The sequence below is a fragment of the Arvicola amphibius genome, chromosome 1, assembly GCF_903992535.2.
Source record: "Arvicola amphibius chromosome 1, mArvAmp1.2, whole genome shotgun sequence".
Classification (NCBI taxonomy): Eukaryota; Metazoa; Chordata; class Mammalia; order Rodentia; family Cricetidae; genus Arvicola; species Arvicola amphibius.
The window spans coordinates 75,654,317-75,676,428 of NC_052047.1; positions in this window are offsets into that span (position 1 = coordinate 75,654,317).

Here is a 22,112-nt window from a genome sequence, read left to right on the forward strand (position 1 = left end):
CTTAAAACCTTCAGCTGATGGAAGAAAGTCCTCAAGGTTCAACACCACTTCCTCTCCCCTCAACAATACACAGGACAACCAGAACGCAATTTCTAATTTTACCAAATTCTTCTCGTGTGAGTGATAATATTCTTTCTTTAGAATAATTCAGAAAACTTTGAGACTTTCCTGACTTATGTAGAACATGTGTGTCTCCCGCGAACCTTTTCTTCATCTGCTTTCTGCTGCTGTAGCGGGAGTGCTGAGACTCGGTAATTGATTAAGAATACAGGTTTATTTTAGCTTGTCATTTCGGAGGCTTGGAAATCTAATAGCATAGAGCCAGCAATTGACAAATGGGATCTCACTAAATTAAAACACTTCTCTAGAGCAAAAGAAACTGTCAATCAAGTAAGGACCCAAAATGGAAGACATGATGAAAGGTTAGTGTCTACAATATACAATGCACTGGGGAAAAAAAACCCAACTGAGCACCAAAACACAAACAACCCAATTAAAAATGGCAATGAATCTGAGTAAAAGTTCTCCAAAGAAGAAATACCAACTTTAGGGTAAGCTGGCAGACTAGAAACCACATTGAAGTGAGTGGCTGGTTACTATGTGAGAAAGTAACAGGACTGGGATACTTTTTGTTGTTGTTTTTGTTTTTTGGGACAGGGTTTCTCGGAGTAACAGCCCTAGCTGTCCTGGAACTAGCTCTTGTAGACCAGGCTGGCCTCAAACTCACAGAGTTCTTCCTCTTCCTCCCGAGTGCTGGGATTAAATCTGTGAGCCACCACTGCCCAGGCGGAACTAGAACCCTTTATCACCTCATTGACTACTTCTCCAGTCTCTGAATTGATTTCTTCCATACCTACAATAAACCTCTTCTACCAATGGACTCATTTACTTTCTTTACTATCAGACTGGATTCAAGGCTCTTTCGGGTGCCAATATAGGTAGTGTGTGGCTGGCTTTTAGCCTACATAAAAGACTTCTATCAGGGGATTTACAGAAATTGCATGAGCAGGAATTTCATTGAAAGGGTCCCAGCAACTTCTACCAGGATACCCTCAGTGCTCCATCAAGCAATGTGAGGCTCTTGGACTTAAGCACAACCTTTAAGCACTGGGCACTGATCAGCCACCAGACACTGGTTCCTATCACAGTACAGCAACTGCTGATGGAGTTTGCCTTATCTATTCAGGGCTGACAGAGCAGAGTCAGAAAAACTCCACAAACAAGAAGAGCTGGGAGGTCACTAGAGAAGAACAGGACCACTAAAAATCAACAGAGCCAAGGAGAAAAATCAGTGGGGATGAAAAAAACATTCAGGCCAGCAATCTCATTTTCTGGTATCTCCACCCTGTTTTCCTTCCCCACTACAACTAATCCTTATCGTCTAGTGACTCCGTTATCTCACATCTCCACCCACCTCTCCACCCTCTCCTACAGCTATTTCTTATTTATATAGTCCAGCAGGTCATTGTTGCAGGCCAACACTGTCCCCTGCTGTCCCAGGCTTTTCACTATCTCTCCTCTTTTCCTCCCTTCCTTTCTTTCCTTCCTTCCTTCTTTCTTTCTTTCTTTCTTTCTTTCTTTCTTTCTTTCTTTCTTCCTTTCTTCCTGGCTTTCTTTCTCTTTTGTTTCCTTTTGCTTTTTTTTCTGAATCCATTCCTCTTACCGTAACATCTCGCAAATCCCAGAGGCTGTCCTGGTTTTTGATATCTGTGCCCATCCATTTAGTCTACCATAAACCAGATCCCCCACACAAATGCGCCACTTTCTCCTTCGCTTCAGTTATTCCCACTCTTGCGTGTCTTCCTCTTTAGCAACTGGCTACGCATCTTTATCACTAGTCTCACCCGGACTGCTCACCTCTTCTCTTCCTCTCCACTCACACTAGCTTATCAGCACACACAGGGCTATCAGGGTCCTTAACTCGCTAAACAAATTGGTACTTGACAAGTGTTTATTTGTATTCACCTGCTATTCTTGTATCACATGATGTTGAGTACTAAATAGTGACCATTGCTATAGATAGTATTCAGCCTGTGTGGACAGAGTCTGGTGCCAGAAACACCGCAGAAGAAAACATTATAGTTCTACTACAGCCTAATGTTTCCCGAGCACTACAAACACATTCTTTGAACAAAGAGAGGCAACCGGAATTAAATCACCTCAACCAACAGGCTAACCCCATATGTGCAGACACCAGATCAAAAATATGAGCAACCAGAACACTCAAGACAGACTGTTTCCTCTAGAATTTACCAATCTTGTAATAACGACGCCAGGTAGAAGTAACATAGACAACATGCCAGATACCGAATTCAAAATAACAGTTATAAGCATTATAAAACAACTCAAAGAGGACTCAGATATTTTCCAAGAGAACACAGACAAACAAATAAATGAAATAAGGAAGCCCACTCACAATCTGAAAATATAATTTAATTTAAGAGAGAGAAATGCTGAAGAAAACCTCAACTGAAATGCTGACAATGGAAACACAATATAAAGAAAAATTTCCAAATCTAGGGAGAGAGAAGCCATTCATACATGAGAGGAGACAGATCACCAAACAGACAGGACCATAAAAGACACTCTCCATGTCATAGTCAAAATACTAAATGGACAGAACAAAGAAAGTATATTGAAGGCCACAAAAAAGAAGAGCCAAGTTATCTACAAAGGCAGGCCCATAAGAATGACTACTGACTTTTTTTTTTTAAATCTAAACCGTGAAAGCAAGAAGGGCTTGGACTGATGTCTCTTAAACTCTAAACGTCATAACTGTCAAGCAGTCTAACATACCTAGAAAAACTGTCTAGCATTATTGAAGGTGAAAGACAACCTTTCTGTGATAATAGCATGGTAAAGAAACGTATAGCCACTAAGCCAGCTCTACAGAGGACAGAGAAAGGAACACTGCAGTCTGTAGAGGAAGGCAAACACACACACGTAAGAGAGTATATAGGAGGAAAAAATAAATGATGTCAACCGCTTATTACACAAAAGAAGACTGAGAAAGTCTAAAGCACAGCAATAGGAAAGGGAAGAAGTCCTACCTTTCAATAACAACTCTGAATAACTCAGTGGTCTCAACTCATTTTAAACAGACCTGGTGGGTTAGCAAACAACATCCCTCTTTGTGCTGCCTCTGGGGAAACATGCCCTATCACCAAACATGTATGCTATCTTAAGGTAATAGGGTAGAAAAGCATTATAAGCAAATGGAGCTATGAAACAAGCTGGTGTAGCTACTCTAATATCTGACCAAGCAAAGGTCAAACCAAATCTTTTTTTAGAAAAAAAAAAATGAGGAGGGTTACTTCTTACTAATCAAGGGAAAGATCCAGAAAGAGAAAATTACAATTGTGAATATATTGGCTCATCTAATTTTGTAAAGCAATTACTATAAATTTACATTACAGATTGACCCCAACACAGGAATATTGGGTGACTTCAATATCGTACACCTAATGTTAAACAGATTCACTCTACAAAGAATTAAATAAGGTGGAACAAAGAAACAACTGGAGTCAGAGGGACCTAACACACATCTACAGAGTATTCCACCCAAATGCTTAAGAATGCACATTTTTCTCAGCAGCCCATAGAACCTTCTCTAAAATAGAATACATATTAGAACACAATGTGAGTCTCCATAAATATAAGACAATCCTCAATGGAGGAATGGATAAAGAAATGTGGTACATTTACACAGTAGAGTATTATTGGCCTTTAAAAAAACAAAATCAAACTGGGCGATGGTGGCACATGCCTTTAATCCCAGCACTCAGGAGGCAGAAACAGGCAAATTTCTGTGAGTTCGGGGCCAGCCTGGTCTACAAGAGCTAGTTTCCAGGACAGGCTCCAAAGCTACAAAGAAACCCTGTCTCGAAAAATCAAACTGAACCCAAACAAAATCTAGAAATTCACAGGAAAATGGATGGAACACTCGAAAAAAGTCATCCTGTGGGAGGTATCCTAGACTCAGAAAGGCAAATGCAGTATTAAGTCAATGATGATCAAACTACACATATAGAACCACAGAAGTTAGGTATGGAGGAAGTGACTAGAACGCAGATAGAGCTCCTTAGGAAAGGGAAATAGAATAGATAGGGATGGATGGATGGATGGGGGGCCTGGAATGAAAGGAGCAAGTGAGGATGAGGAAGGAGGGGCGAGGAAGGGAATGAGGGGAAAGATATATAATTAATGACCAGTTGAAGGGTTTCAGTTTAAGTAGAGGGCCAGACATACATGTAAGCAAGCTGTGCTGGCCATGATGGTCTTCTTCCCATCACTGACCCCTTCTAGGCTCTGCTCCACTTTCTGCAAAGTGCTTAGAACTGTGTGAGGTTTTTCCTGAGAGATAAGTCCTCTGGCTGGTGGCAGTCTTCAGTCCTTTCCTTCTCCTAGTGTGAGATTCCCGAGGAAACCCCAAGTGCTTGGGATATATGTTGTTCACATAGCTAAAAGGAGGTGAAGTGTCTCTTTTTAGCCTCGCTCTGTTCCTGCCAGGATATTTGAACTATTAGTCCTTGTCATCCTACAGAAACCAGCAGGGCTTAGAGAGGCTTCCACTGCAGAGCTGACTCCAAGGCTGACGCTCTGCACTCGGAGGTGTGGAGAGCTGAGGACTCCATCCTGCAGGTCACCTGCAGTAGCCCTACTGCTTCTCAGAGTAAACCCTGGGACACTCGAAAGCCAGTCTTCCTAGAAACAAGCAAGATCTGGCAGTAGTGAGGAAGCTCCATCCCTTCAGGGAAACTCCTCTGGTTCTGGATCCATTTCCTCAAGCAATACTTTAGCTGCCAAGGTTCTTAGGGAACACAAAACTATGAGTCATTCGTGTGTGCACACTAGGTGGGGAGTCTAACAGGAGATGTCTGGATTGAGTGGAGCCCCTCAGGGTCACCCTGAGAGTGGTGTATGCCATCAGAGGACCGGGTGGAAAGTATAAAACAACTTTCAATCACTTGGTGAATCTAGTCATTCAAAGCTTTCCTTCTGATAAATGGCGGTCTTTGGTTAGCAATGTCCCCAAGTCCTCTTACATGGGGATATTTTCTGAGAGAGCTGCTTTCATGCTATACCTTCTATTAATTATTTTGAAAATACACTTATAAACATGGAAAGGTAACTAGCCATATATGTAAGACTGGATTGCATGAGACAACAGGAGAAAACGATCTAGAGAAAACATCAAAGACTGCCAGTCAGCTTTCCATGACAACACAGTTGAGATGCTTAAAAAAGGATGGCTTGTTTGGGCTCCTGGTTTCAGTCCATGATGGATCAGCCCCGTTGCTTCAGGCCTGTGATGAGACAAAAGCACATCATGATGAGGAGGGCACGAAGGAGCAGGCTGCTCACTTCAAGACACCTAGAAGGAGAAAGGGTAAAGAAGGGGGGAATCAGTGTTGGGTAGCTTCCTCCAATGGCTCATTATGCAACAGCCTTAAACTCCCCCTGGCTCCACGTGTTAAGGATTTTCTTTTTTTATTGCATCCTAACAGTGTCAGGCTGGAGGCCAAGCCTTCAACACAGGGTCTAGGTAAAACACCCCAGATCCCAACTACAGTCAACCTGCAGAAGAAATTGCCACATGCTAAAACCTACCACCAATTATGCTTAAAGCTTTAGCGGATGGACTTGGCATCTGTACATGGAAAGTGGGGCAGTATGATGCCAGAACAGACTTGGGATTAAAACAAAACCAAGACCAAAAACAAACACGTTCTCAACACAAGTTTGCATAACAAAGCAAAAAGTTCAATAGGTTTAAGCGTGTGTAAGATACACCATAGACAGAATCTGTAACCTGAGGAGGAAGAACTCATACATGTGGTACACATGTGAGCAGAGGAAACTCAAACTCAGATATGATGAGGGCAGCTCAGCTCGACTAACATCCAGCAAGAGAAACGGGACCTTAAAAAAATAAAAGATGTTATGCTTTCTGATACAATGTATTGGTTTCCATAATTTCCATGAATGTCAAAAATCGAAAAAGAAATAGATAAGATTCTAGATGCACACACCTACCAAAGCTAAATGAAGATAACTGCCTTAGGCTGTTGATAGGGCCAAACTTTGGTAGGCAGGTAAAACTGGACTGAAGCTCGGAGAAGGAAGGCGGAGAGGGGGAAGCAATGGAGCTGCCGCCAGAGTCAGACATGCCATGTGGTGATACACAGATTAATAGAAATGGGTTAAATTAATATGTAAGAGTTAGCCAATAAGAAGCTAGAGCTAATGGACCTAGCAGTGATTTAATTAGTACAGTTTCTCTGTGATTATTTTGGGGCTAAGCAGCCGTGAACCAAGAAGCAGCTCTCTCTCCCCTCTTCCAACACTAAACCAATACTAATCAGATTATTACATAAAGTAGAAAAGGAAAACTTCACAATTCTTCCCATTAAGCCAGTATAACCTTTATACTAAACTGGACAATGAATTGTCACAGAGAGTAGCACAAGTGTATGGAAGTAACCAACCACTTAATGATTAAATTTAAGGCCCGTTTCACCGGAAGGACCACAAATCTGACCAAGAACTCCTGTTGGGAGTAAGTCTACTGCTATTATTGTTCTAACTGGACATAGTTGCAATTTGCCCTCTAAATTCATATCTCTGTTCCCATATAGAGTGCAGCTCTCAGACCTCATCAGAGAAGTTTTGGTGCAGTGAGCCACAGTTAATGCAGAAACTCACTCCTGGTTAGAGCACAGAGAATGTCTGTGGAGTGTTCAGCCAAAATACGACACCTGTATCACACCTTTTTCTCCCATGGCAGGTATCGTTTTGGAGAAGGTGCAAAATGATGGTGAGAGCCAGCAGTAGAGAACACCCTGAGTAAAACTGTGTCATCTAGATAGGACAGGTCTGCTATACTTCCGAATACACAGCATCTATGGTTGACTGTGCAAGATCAGGCCAGGCCACATTCGACCATGGAGGGGCAAGAGGCTTACAAGCCTCCACTGCTAGCTGAGAAATTATTGACAGTTGCTGGCTTCTGATAGAGAGGGAGGCAGTTTTCTTTAAGGATATTGGTACTGGTATATCAACCTTACTCTAGTGGATGACCTTAAACCCGTGACTTTGTGGACAGCAAAAATTGTACTTCATGTGTTATCAAAAAGAAAAAGAGGACAAGAAGTCGAGAGGGGTTGAAGGTGTGGATCTGAGAGAAATTAAAGGAATAAGTACTGGTGAATATGATAAAAAAATATTGCATGCATATATGAAATTATGTAAGAATTAATAATGTTATGTAAAAGGAAAAATACATGGCCATGGTATTTCTTCACAGCAATAGAGCCAACCTGGATGTCCATCAACTGATAACTGATAGTGAGGACTCTTAGGAATGGAGGATACAGAGTCTGAACTGGCCTTCTTTTGTAGCCAGGTAAGGCTTCCAGTGATGGGACTAGGTGAGGTCCTGTGAAGATCCCTAAACAAGCCAGGCTGGTGTTTCAACATTAGGATGCCTTCTGAAAACTGACAGCAGGGTCCTGTAGGCAGAGGTAGTTTGTTCTTCCTGGCTGCCCAGATCACGAAATAATCACTCAGAAACTATTTTATTTGTAATACTGTTTGGCCAATAACTTAAATGTATTTCTGGCTTACTCTTATATCCTAAAATAACCCATCTTCGTTAATCTGTGCATCACCATGAGGTCATGGCCTACCAGCAAAGTTTCGGGGGGCTGCAGTGCAAGCGTCTGTCCCTGGTGGCGGCGGTTACATGGCCTCTCACTGACTCTGCCTACTCTCTCCTCCTCTATCTGCTTGGAACTCCCTCCTTGCCCTATTGTGCTAAGCCACTGGCTAAAACAGATGTATTCATTAACCAATAAAAGCAATAAAAGTCCTTCAGGACTTCCCACACCAGGGTCTCATTGTCAAGGACAATTCTCTCTCAGCTCATTGAATGCAGAGAGGTCAAGCTTGTGCAGACTTGGAGCCCTCACCCCTACACACTAGACTCTTTGGTGTGGGAAGGTTCTCTGCAGGCTACAGAAAGAGAACCCTGGACACCAACACAGCCACAAAATCCTCTGCCTGCAATCTGTCCTGCCTGCACAATATGCTAGGGCAATAGTGGCACAAATATGGGGGAGTGGACAGCCAATGTTTGGTTTAACTTGATGCCCACCCCACAAGAGGCAGCCCATGTCCGTCACTACACGGATGACCAGGAACCAGAGATTGGATAGCTCAGAGACCTAGGGCAGACCCAAACACAACTGGCAAAAATATCAATGAAATGAATTTTAATGCTATTCAGCTGTAGCCACAGATCAGTGCCTTGTCTATTTGTCATAAGAGAGGCTTCCTCCAGCAGCAGATGAGAGCTGGTGCAGTGGCTCGCAGCCAGATATTATGCAGAGAGAGTCTAAATTGGAGGTCTCCATTTGTTCCCTCCCATAGGAGATGGGAACCATGCGGAAGAGGGGGAGGAAAGACTATAGGAGTCAGAGAGGATAGAGGACAGCAGGAGAACATGGACCATGGAATCAACTAAGTAGGGCTCATATAGTCTCACAGAGACTGAAATGGCAGGTGTGTGGCCTGCTCGGGTCTGCACAAGGTCCTCTGTGTATATGTTATGGCTGTTAGCTTGGTGTTTCTGTGGGACTCCTGACAATGGGAGCTGGTGCATCTCTGCCTCTTTTGCCTGCTCTTAAGACTCTTTTCCTCCCATTGGGTTGCCTCATCTAGCCTCCATGTGAGGGCTTTTGCCTTGTCTTATTGCATCTTCCTTTTTTCTTTTTTGGCTGTTGTTTCTTGGAGATCTGCTCTTTTCTGAAGAGGAAATGGAGGAGTGGATCTGGGGGTGTGTGGAGGGGCACTAGGCGGAGTGGAGGAAAGGGAAACTGGTTGGATGTACTCTATGAGAGAAAAGTCTATTTTCAATTTTAAAAAGGAGACTACAATACAACTAAAGATGCCATTTCTCCCTGAGACCTCACATGGTGGTTCCTTTGTGAATATTTATATATTGATCTCTTATCATAAGGATACCATGATGCTTTATATAAGAAATATTTTTCTTAGGCAAGGGCTGCAAAGTTGCAGACACTCTAAGATAAGCCAAGAATCTCCTCATTGAGAAATGTTATCACTGTGTGGTGTGTGTGTGAGAGAGAGAGGGGGGAGGGAAAGAGGGAGAGAGAGAGAGGGGGAGGAGGGGAGGGGGAGAGGGGGAGGGGGAGGGGGAGAGGGAGAGGGAGAAGAGAGGAGAGAGAGAGAGAGGGGGAGAGAGAGAGAGAGAGAGAGAGAGAGAGAGAGAGAGAGAGAGAGAGAGAGAGAGAGACTTTAGTTTAGGGCATGTTCAAAGCAGGGCAAAGGACCAGGAGGCTAGATTGAAGGAAAACTACAGGTTGTGTTGAAGGTACTTGTCTCCTTCATGTGATTTTCACAATCTGAGAAAGCTCCTTTGTACTTTGGGGACTCACAATAGCAGTAGGAGTTCCCCTTTGGAAATAAAACCATTAAGATGAAATATCTGTGTTTTACAACATCCCATTGAAGTGTAGACACATGGGCGAAGTAACAGTGAGCTTCCTTCAGCTATCATCCTAATGCTGATGTAATTAGTTCCATTTCTCTTCTTGAGCAAGGTTCAGCTGTGGTGAGCTTGAGTGAGAGGCTCTAGAGATCATCCGGGATTAGAATCTGTCCACAGTGGCCCAGACTGAGAACGGGTCTGCCACTCATATAAGCAGTAGGCTTTTGTCCTTTTTTATTTTTAATCTTTGTTATGACAACTGTATTTCTTTGTGTGACACACACGTCAGATGCTCCAATTCAGCGCTCAGAGGAGGAGTTTAGGGAGAAAGAATGAGATAAGTTTTAAATTTATATAAGCATGCAAAAATAAGGGCACACAACGAATGCTAGAATGTCTTTTTCCAGATAGTAACCACTGCATTTGTAATATATGCAATCTACATGATGCCAATGGTATAATGTATAGTATAATGAAGATGATTCAACAAAACTTTGCGTAATATCATCCTCAGCCCATTTCTATTGTTTGCTTAGCCTCTCTATGTTCATTCATTTGTCCTTCCTTCCTCCCTCTCTCCCTTTCTTCAGAATCCCTCAGCGATGTTGGTGTGCAGCCATCCCTCCTGATGGCCTTGTTTTGCTTGCCTTGCACACATTTATGAATCAATTCCTATCAAACAGGCCTGGCTCCACTCTGATGCTCGGGATTTAGTGGAAAGGTTTCTTGGTTGTTCAAAAAAAAAAAAAAAAAAAAAAAACTGGGGTGAAATTTTATATCAACTCCACGGAAGGCCTTGAGTGGAATGGCTCACACAGACTTTTCTAAGGAAAGCTGCTACATTGCTTTATTCCTCCACCCTTCTCTCCATCTTTCTCTTCAGATAACATGTCTACCTTGAGCCTGAAAGGGCCGTAGCACAGATAGAACGCTGAAGAACAGAGTATGGGCACTGAAGGGTTTGAGGTAGTAGTATATTGGGGCATCTACCTCACTCCAGGTCAGGAAAGGCAGGAATGGTGACGATTTCATTAAAAATGCTGTTTAGGCAAGACATCAAGGCTGAGTGAAGACTTTCAGTCACTTAACAGGAAGAGTGTTTCAGGAAGGGAACAGTGTGTGTCCAGGTCCTGAGGTAGGAAGAGGCTGCAAGACCAAGGTGTTGGGTGCGGGCTGAGGTCAACATATTCCATGAGGAGAAGAAGATGAGGGCTTGCCTGCTGGGAACAAGCACTTCCAAGTTCACCCTCCTCCACCATTAGAAGAAGCAGAAAGCTCGGAGGGAATTTCAAACAGGGGGCTTCTGAGATGGAGATGCCGTGTAGACAGCAGATGGAGGTGGGATGGACTGTGACAAGAGAAGGAAGCAGAAAGACTGGCAGGAACCAGCCAGTGTTTGTGGCTATGGATGGGTTTGGGCCTCAGTCCCAACAGATGAGGTGGAGAAGCAGCTGAGCCTTGGTTCTTCTTCTGCTAGCCTCCACTGGAGCCTCAGTGATGCTTGGGAGTCCAGTCTGAATGAACTCACATTTAATATGCTTGTTTCTGGTGCCAGAGCTAGCTGTATACTATGGTATTTTCATGTCTATTCAGTTGGTAGCCACTGGGAACTGGCTCAACCCTTCTCTCATCTCAAAATAAAGGGAGACTCAAATCTCCTGTGTCCCGTGGCATAGCATATGAGTGTGACATGCGCACATGCTTCTCTAATTCAAGTCATCTTTGGATTACTTATTTACCTAAAACCCTGTGAAAATTATTACTATAGAATATTGTTTAGGAACCAGTGCCAGGAGGGGAAAGTCTGTATGTTCATCATAGACACATTTTTTTTTTAAAAAATATCAAAACTGCAGTGAGCTGGGGACAGGGAATCTATGGATACAAGGAGTCGATTATTGTTAGTGTAATGTTTGTAGCAACTCTGTGAGGGATGTGTGACTGTTGTCCTTATTTTTCCACAAGTGGGAGCTAAGAGTTAAAAAGGTGATGTATCCTTGGCAAGGGGATACCACTGTCATTGGCAGCACTGTCTCTAGAGCCCTGTTCTTGATGGAGTCACCACCCATTTTCCCTCCCTACACTAGGAGCAGAGACTTATGGTGTGCACCCCCAAAAATATCATACTAAAGATCCAACCTTCAGAACCTCAAGATGAGGCTGGATTTAGAGCCAGCATCTACAAATGTGATTACAGTAAAATGCAGTCATTTATGTGAAAGCAATGTCATGTGGCTATGTTCTTTAAGACAAAAGGATAGGGCAGAAATATTGATATATATGTGCCCAGAAAAAAGACAGCATTCTAGAAGCCAAAGAGAAAGTCTCAGAGGCTAACATCTTGAAATGGGATGTTCTAGCTTCCAGGATGATGAGGAAAATAGATTCTGCTGTTGCAGTTGGCCACTTTGGGGTATTTGTTCTCATGCCTCTTGGACACTAACATGTCACCCCTTTGAACTTAGCATTTCCACCTCACAGGGCCACAGATATCCCACCAGCTCCTAAACCTCTCTGTGAGTTAATTGTGGTATCTCTTTCCCTGAAAGGAAGTGCCAAAGGATTTGTTTGAAACTCTATTTTCACAACAAACATGGCATTGTAGTGTTTATTTGGGGTGGATTGAAGAGACTTGTAGAGAGATTTGAGAGCCAAGTAGCCTGCGGCTGTTGTTATAAGCTCTTCCTGAGCTCCTGACAGGTTCTTGCTGTCTGGTTGTGTGTGTGTGTGTGTGTGTGTGTGTGTGTGTGTGTTAGGGGGATAGGAATACTGCAGAGTAATCTTCACTATAGCCTTGGCCATACAAGTTTCCCACAGCCATCCCAGAACAGGAATCCAATGAGTAGGATCCCAACTCCAAATTTTAATAGCATGCCTTATGGGTTAATGTAGCAAGGCCAAGTTGAACAGGAAGACTTGAGATGCTAAAATATACCTCTTGATTTTCCATCCCCAGTCTCTCTGGCGAGATCTTACTTTTCCAGATAGAAGGGCAAAAGTCTTCAAGAGATATATTTTCAAATTGTTACCATGTGCTTCTTGATTCTTTATGACTTTTCACTATAATCATTGATATTTATCCCACATAAAAATATGACTTCACTTTTTAGGAGTCCCTCAAAGTCTCGTCCCATTCCAACCTCATGTTAAGGTTGAGGACCAGATCTTACCTCCATCAAGTTGATGTGTAGGCGAGGGTCCCTGAATACAGCTCCTTATGCATTATCCTCTCAAACTGAAAACCCATCAAGTCTGAGTAAACACAGCATCTAGACCTTCCACTTAATGAACATGTAACTGTGGGAATGGGCTGCAATAACTGCCTTTAGTTAGGTGGTTGGTATCCCTAAAATATACACGTCAGTCCTAAATGCTAGAACCCACGGTTGTGATTTTATTGTAAAGAGGGATTTTGCAAATGTCAGTCAAAGATTTCAATATTGGACCATCCTGAATTTAAGGATGTTTCCAAATTCAGTAAGTAGATTCTTAGAAGGCAGTGTCTTAAGAGTCTTATACCATGCAGAACCTGATGCCACCAGAAGCCAGATCAGGCAAGAGAAGTTTCTCATTTGTCACTTTCAGAGGGAGTACATTCTAGACAATACCTTGGCTTTTCTCTCTGGCCTCCAAATTATGAGAGAATCTGTCTGATTGTTTAATGGCACTTCATTCAATGGAATTTGTTATAGAAAATTAGAAAACAAATAGGCCACTATTAGAGTTCTCACAAAAGTGAGGTGATGTGTGACAGCCGGTCTTGTCAACTTGATTAGATTGAGAGTCATTTCGGTCAGCTGGAGCTCGCCGATGGGGTGTATCTTGGGAGTTCTCAGGAGGAATAACAAGTGGGACCCTGACTAGGGAAGAGAACTATCCTTAATGTGGCAGTAGTGTCCAATAGGCCAGGCTAACAACTGGAAATGCAATGGAGGAAGAGGAAGCCAGTGCAAGCTCTTTCTTCCTAAGCAACTGTGTCTGTCATGGTTATTGCGCGTGGTTATCAAACACAAGACTCTTCGGCTTCCAACCTGGATCTTTTCACACTGTGACATGACACTGTTATCTACAAATGTGCTGGACCACATTCAGCACTATCCTGGGACACTTGTGGCCTGTGGCTGCAGATTTGACACACTGGAAATATTTACTCTCTAGGCCTCTCGAGAAGAAGTTTCCCCATCCCCCTTCATTTAATAGTCAAGCCTCAATCGACTGTTAGGCCTATAAATAACCACAGTATCAGAGCTGAAACTGTATCTGGTGAGGGATGTGGTTCCCTGACTCACCAGCCAGAGGGCTTGAAGGTTTCTGTGGTGAGAGATTGGGGCAGGGCATTAACAACTGGAACCGTAGGGTGATGGTAGCTCCTTTCTTGTCTTGAAAGTTTTGTTTTGCTGTTTTTATTGTTTTCAGTGTTGGGGGTAAACTACAGGGCCTCATGCATGCCAGACAAGTGTTTTACCACTGAACAACATCCCCAGGACAACTAGTGGTTTGTTCAATGAAAGCAGGATGTTTGCAGAAACTATAATATGGGACTTGGAAAACAACACGAGAACACTCAACAGCACACATACACACATACACACACTCAACACTCACATACACACAGAAACGCATATATACACAGACACACATGCCTACATACCCAAACTTACACATACAAAGACACGCATGTGCACACAAACAGAGCCAAGAAGGACTTCAGGGTTATACAGTCATCAGGATAAAGTACCTGTTCCCCTTAGAATAGGTATGTTCACATATCTGTGGAATTTTACTCACAGTCTTCCTACGGTGGTCCAGCACCATGTTCTAATACAATATTGAGCTTGATCCCAATGTCCTAGTTGGTTTTTATTTTCGACTTGACACAACTTAGACACATTTGGGAAGAGGGAACCACAAGGGAGTTTTGCCACCATCAGATTGCTGTGTGGGCATGCCTGTGGGACATTTTGTTGATTGCTAACTGATGTACAAGGGACCACACAGCTGGAACATTCCTAGGCAGATGATCCTAGGTTTTGCAGAGAGCTTGCTGAGCAGATCAAGCAAGCCAGCCAATGAGCTGCGTTCCTCCACCAGCTCTGATGCAAGCTTTTGCCTTGAGTCCCTATCCCAATTTCCCCCGGCGAGGGATGGTTACCTGGAAATGCACAATAAGAAAAATTCATTCCTCCCAAAGTTACTGTTGATCACTGTTTATCATAGTAAGCTAGAACACCCTGTATGGGTTTGAGAAACACATAAGCACAACTGATTTTTTTTTTTAATCAGGCTTTTGGTGACTAGAGCCTACTTCAGGGCCTTTGTCAATAAGGCTGAAAATTTTCATTCCTATGACTTTTCTGTTGCCAGGAGAGCTGAGGCATCACACCTGGTACAAATGATCTCATTGTCAGACCTAAAGTGAAAGCAAAGTCAATAAAGGCTGTGAATGGGGCACAGGGTCAGTGTCTAGGATCCAATCCTACACTGTCCCTGGGAACCTACGAAGCACAACCTCTGGGCTTTTATCATATTGACCATGAAATGGCCATGAAAGAGCAGTGTCAAGGTATCCTCGGAGCTAAATGCCATCTACTTTGCTGTTCCTCTGAAGATCTAGAACTCCTACAGAGGCTATCGGTAGAGTTAGCTGGTAACCAATTCAAACAGTTTCACTAAGGAAACTGTTTAGTTAAGCGAATTGGATTCTTCCCATACACACATTTTCTAGTTTCCCTTTGCATTTATTATAGTTTCATGTAAACATTCAACAACATTTCAACTGGCCAGGGCCCTGCTTTGTATAGATAACTTATTAATTATTTTACAAATTCCCCATTTTCAACATTTCCTAGTCCATTTATCTTCATGGTTTTGTTTCATTTGCACAGAATTCTGGGAATATGAATTACTAAACAGGAGTTATGCCCATTTTAACATGGAAATGCATTTTTCAATTGTTCACTTAAAGCACGGTAACAATCCAAATTTTCAATAGTAAGTGTCTGAGATAATACTAATCTCTGAATATGTTCTATAACAAATATTATTTTGCTTTCATTTGTTTTAATTTGTGTTTTCAACAAATTCTCCCACAATACTCATTCTGTGAGTCTACAGTCATAGCCACCTAGGATTTCCGTGGGAGGCTGCTTTCTGTCAACTGTCCTGTAGTTGGTAACCTTCAGCTGCCACTGGACTCCAGGTCCAGCCCTGAGACTTCCAGGTCCCTGAGAATGGCCGGATCTGGACAGCATTAATCTTGTGTCCCTACTCCACATGTGACCCAGGTCTGCCAGAATCTGCTTTCTCCCCTGGCTCTCAGCTCTGAATCTTCTTCTGGCTCTTCCTGACACATAATTTCCTTGCCTGCTGCTGCACCCAGCATGGGGTCATTTTCACATATCTCTTGTATCAAGGATAGTCCAAATCCCGGCTGGGACCTGTTTTTGTCCTCTGTCTGTCACCAGTTACTCAATGTTCCAATGAGTGATTCTAATTATTGTCAAAATTGCTGTAAAATAAAACCCTAAACTGTTAAATTTTGAAAAATTACATTCCTTCTCAAACATCTAATAATGGGCTAGACTTCTCTTTTAGTGACTCTCGTGATGTTATGTATCCAACTGTCCCCCAAAGACTCTACAGTTTGGGGTACAGAGGTATAAATGTGTTCTGTCCTTCCCACTTGCCAATGGTGATACTTCTCTTTCCTATGCCTTAATTTCTCCATTTTTAAATGTTATCATTCAGATCACTGATTTTTGTTGTTGTTGTTGTCTGTTCCTTCTTTTTGTGCATTGGTGATTGTCTCCTGCACTACTCACAATAGAAACAACCGTATCTCTCTGTGCTTTCTTCATTCATTATTATCACAACCAATTTCTCTCTGAACAGTCTAGGTGCTCATTATTACATAGCAGGAGATGGCCTGCCGTTCTGCATGTGTTCTCTCTACTCTACTTCTTCCTTAAAGCTGTTTCTTGGGCTAGGATCCTGCCAGAGACCATAGCTTACAGAAAAGCTAAGAAGCAACCTCAGGCAGACAGAGGTGCATCCTTCTTGCAGTGCCCAAGATGCTAGGCAATAACAATAGCATCTGAAGTCAAGTTTAAAGGAGGGAGTTCTGCTCCCATCACACAGCTCCCGTACATCTGTGGGAGTCACTGGGGCTCTCACAACCTTCTTTTCTGCAAATAGCCCCTGACACCCAAACACCCCAAAGCAGGAGCCTTCCAGTGACACTCCTATGGCAAGACAGAGGCATGCTGGATAACAAACCCTATCTAGCAACCGTGAAAGTTCATTTTACATGGCACCTCATTGTAGCCACAAGGTGCCAGATATCTGGCTAAATATTATTTCTGGATAGGTCTATGAGGAAATTTCCAGAGGACAGTGAAGTTTAGATGAGAGATTGAGTAAAGCAGACCAACCTCCTTGATGTAGGTGGCTCTCATCCAATCTGTTGAGGGTCTAAATAGAATAAAAGACTAAGGAAGTATTCTTTTTCTGCCTGTCTTTAACCTAGGCTTTATGAGATCCTGCCTTCAGATTCAAACTCCAACTGGGTTTTATACCATTAGCTTTTCTGGGTCTCTAATTCTCAGCCTCCATGATGGCATGGTCAATTGCTAATAATATCTTATATCTGTATCTTACACACACACACACACACACACACACACACACACACACCATACAAAAATATCCTATTGACTCTTCTTTGGCAGACTCCAATTGATGCTTATCTCCTTAATAATGGAAAATCTTATAAAAGAAAAAAACAGAAATGAAAATAGGGGAAGGATTACTTGAGACAATAAAGATAATCATCTGGGGGGGGCAGTAAAAGATTTTAGAGAGGGTAATGAGGAAGTGAATTTGATCAAAGTATATTATACCCATGTATGAAAACGTCATAATGCGATCAATTATTGATACAATGACTATATACTAATAAAACAAAATAATGGAAATAGATATGTATTTGGCAAGTAAATTTAGGTAATATTATATACAAATGCAGTTCATATAGTATAAACTTCAGTAAGCGAAGTCATATTGCATTTGAAAAAAATGAGAAATCCATGGGATCATAAAAAACATATTTACACTCCATAAGCTCAGTGTCTTCTTCTGTATGATGAAACTTTCATCACATGGAGACACGCTAAAGGGTTAAGTCATAATTAGCACTTGTGTTGGTCCCTGGTAGGAGCCCAGGAAAGCAAGGCTTTTCAGAGGCTCCAGAAGCACATTAGAATGCACAGAGCATTTCGGAGGCTGAGACCTCATTGGATCCGTGACTTAGAAAATCTCCACCTCCTGCCACTAGATGACTTGGGTCACACTGACTGAAGAGCTGCTGGCTCAATCCCTCGTGTGTGCTCCCTTCCACATCCGTGGCAGAGTTACCTGTGTACTTACATATAGAATAAACATGCACATTCCTGAGTCCCACCCCCTACTGGCTGAATCAGAACGCTCTGGCCAGGAGCCAGGGAATTTGCATTTTTAACAAGCTCCCCCCGGGTGACTCCTAATGCAATTACAGTCTGAGAGCCGCTGCCTTGTGCCCTGCTGAGTCCCCTCACTCCACACAGACATAATTAAGCTTCTTAATTACACTTTTTTGCCAAGAATTAACAGCATCTTAATTATCTGAGAACACTGATTGACAATAAAAGGCACGGGGTAGTTTGGTATGATTCAAACTAAAGGCTTAAAGATTCTGAACATCCAGGGCAGTAGCATCTCCTGGTATAAATGGAGGTTCCTTGGCAGGACGCTGGTCATTCTGGGTGGCTCACTCCAGTCTAGGTAGGTCCTTGGGGGATAAGCTGTGGTTTCTAGGGACAAGTCTACAGACCCTTAAGGTACTTCCTGAGCAGTGTTGTTATCTCTCTGCTTTTTCAAACTGACATGTCATACGTCATCCCTAAAATCGTTCCCATTCTGATGTCTGCAGATCTACCCGAGTACCTTGTTAGTATCTAACACTGTGGCCTGTGGGTAGGTCTAACCGTTCACCCTTTAAGCAGGCTTTTGTAACCAAGACAGCTTTCCCCAGTCGCTTATTTAAAGAACACAGGAGTGGACCACTGTGTTCTCTGCATCTGCCTGGTGGGGAGAAGGGAGATGGCTCTGTTAGTTATTTCACAGGGTGGAGATTGAAGGCTGCTTAAGCTTTACTGTGAGGCTCACAGGGACTTTCAGCTCCTTAATTTCCACTGTTGTCTTATCTGTTCTTCTTTGCTCTGGGCTTTGAGGCCTGGCTGGTTTAGAGGTTAGATGCAGGGAAATGGGGCTGCTAGGTCTGGCTCTACAGGTATCGCGTGAAATACCTCACTGTCCATGTTGACTCGCCATCTACAGCCCGTGGTGACTGTCTCCTATATCATTTGGTTATGATTGATGCTTCTGGCCTTGGGAGAATTGCAGACACTCCAGGGAACCTAAGTACCATGAGCCATAGGGTCCTATTCTTCTTAAATTGCACTTAGGTTCATCATTTATATTGAATCAATAAATCACTTTAGAAGCCTCTTAACGAATGGGGCAGGGATAGAATCGTTTAGATGAGAGTCAAGGAAAAGAGAAAGGTATAGAGCTTTGTGGGCACAATTGCTGGCTGAAGCCAGAGTGAAAATGAACCACCCCGCAGCTCACAGTTCTCCTGAGAGCGGCCTTGGGTTTCACCCTGATTCTTCTTCCCAAACTAGCCTGCCTGCCTGGGGTCATGGCCATCAGAGGTTGTCACTCCTGAGTTCTGGGACTATTATCTTTTCCTTCAGATTCTCAATGACTGCTTTAGTTTGAGTAACTACCAAAACTCATGCGAAGACTTATGTCTCACTTGTGAGGTTGGGCCACAAGGGAACTTTAAGAGATGGATATGTGCATTTGTACTGGGCAAATATCGGACTAATTAACTCATGGGTCAATGGGATAGAGAACTGAAGATTCCTCCTAGTCAAACGCTGTTAGAGAGCTTTTGCAGAACTCTGGCATCTCTCTGTATCCTTGTCCTGGGGCACCAGATTTCCCCCTTCTCCTTGGACTTACATCCATCAACACTCCATGCTCTACCGTGCTCCTTGTCCCAACATCTCATCCCGGACAGTCTCCCAGAGCAAACAGCCGAGCAGCTGCAACACTTACCTGCTTGTTTTCTTTCCATCAGGATTACTCAGAGCTCGTGCATTAGTGTCTAGAAAGCCACCGCTGCAAGTGTCAGTTTTCTGTTCTTTCCGGTAGGAGGAAAATCCGTTTCCTATAACAACATCTTGATTAGACGTTTGCATTTGGATTGAAAAGATGTAGAAATATGTGACTTACGGTCATTCTGCTAAGTGTAATAAGTCAGGCATAAAAAAATGACTGCACAATTCTATTCACACTGACAGCACACACTGTAGAGTCTGTCTGTCTGTCTCTCCCTCTGTAAATGTGTAACAGCAAAGTAGAAAGACTATTTGGGAAGAGAAAGAGGCCCATCAGGAGCAAGGAGAAAGAACAGGAGGTTTGGGGTGCACATGACCGAAGGGCATGATATACCTGTTTGAAACTTCATAATGCAATCCATTGTTTTGTACAGTTCTACACTAGTTGTATAGAAAGAGACCAGGAGCAGAATGGTGGTTGCTAGAGTTTGGGAAATGTAGAAAGAAAAAGGGTGAGGGAAAGTTGATAATGGCACCAAGAAATAGGACTATTAAGGTCAGGGAGGGGCTGCACAGTAAGGTGACTTCAAGCCATGATAAAGTACTGAGTGTTTGAAAATGCTCAAATAAAGGGTTTTTAATATCTGTGCCATAAGGAAATGTGGTATATGCCTTTTATCCCTGCATTTTAGAGGCAGAAACAGGAGGATTTCTATAAGTTTAAGGCCAACCTCATCTACATAGTGAGTTTGAGGCTAGCCAGGGCTACATAGTGAGACTTTGTCTCAAAAAGGATCAACATAAAGACAAATAGTTAAAGAGATAGATATTTAACCTGAACTAAACATTTTATAATGCATAAGTGCATTGAAACACCATATTGTATCTCATAAATATGTACATTTTCTATGTTGTGCTTTTATCACTTAAAAAATTTAAAAGCAGTCAGGTATGGTTGCACACACCTTTAATCTCAGCACTTGAGAGGCAGACGCAGGCAGATCTCTGTGAGTTCAAAGCCAGCCTGTTCTACATACCTAGTTCCAGGAGAACCAGGGGTACATTGTGAAGCCCTGTCTCAAAAATCTTTTTAGAACATAATGAAATATTACATGAATAATATGAATGACCAAGCATTAAAAAATTAATAATTAATAAACCCAAGATGATTCAAGAATCTTGATAATAGAAGAAATCAGATGAATAAACAAAGCAAAATAGAACTCTATTTGGAAGACATAGTTGCAATGAACGTAATCCAAGTGAAAGTCTTGGCCACCATGCTGAGTGAACAAAAGCAACAGGCCAGCAGGGCTCATTCTCTTGGTAGCTGGAATAAGGCCTGCTCACATCAACGAATAGTCTTCCTTTGCACGTACTGGCCCCACAACTCCCGGCTCTGGTACTTCATGTCTTTGCATGAATTTCCTGGGCAGCCAGTGTCTTCTTTGGCCATCACATGATAGTGTGGAATTGCTGGAGAATTAATATCCCTGGGAGTAGTCCTCAACCATGATAATTGGTTTGGAGCATGCAAGAGCACAGCTTCCTCACTCTTGGACAGGAAAAGCCCTCAGCATACACGGTATGCCAACAGCTGGTCTCCCAGGTCCATGTGCCCCATAGTGTTAACACGACCCCTTACTGGCTTCCTACCCTGCTCTGACTTAGCTTTTCTCTCTCGCACCTCAGCCACTTGCACCTCAATCTTTGTTGCAAGTTCTTACTCAGAGAAACCCAGCGGGTGCATTAAATACCAAAGCCGTGACTTTTGTGAAGTAGAAACTAGAGGGGACATAAGGGAAAGCAGATCAAACACAGAAATTGTCCTCAGTTCGAGAGAGATCAGGTAGACAAGACATTTATTAAGGCAACAAAATATGTGAGCCACCAATTTAGTAGATTATATTTTGTCAATCTAACATAAGAACCCTGAGTTGGACATGAACACACCTTCTTCCAACACCAAGTGGAGTTTTCACTAATGTTGCTTACATTTTTTACAGATACAAAAACGTCAAGTTGCTCCAACAAAAACAAATAAAACTTTGTTGGTAATATTTATGGCCATAATACAACAATGTGAAAACTGGTAACATTTTAAAGGTCCTTGAGCCATATAAATATAAAGTTAAAGCAGTTAGAAATTGATTGTTAGGGTTTGCCCCCCTTTTCTTCCGGTGGCCATTTCATCAAGCAACTGTTAGTAAGTAGATAACTCTTTGCACAACAGGAAAGATAAAACTAAATCTTAGAACTTCTAGAAAAATAGCTGTAATGGAAACAAAGTATATCAGAATCTAAACTGCACAGCAGCAAATACTTTATTTCAGTAAAATGAAGACAGACAAAAGATTTGCCAACTCAAAATGCTAGGAAAAAATATCAACAAGGGAAAGTGAAAAACAAAACAAAACATGAAAGCAAAGAAAAGGTCACTA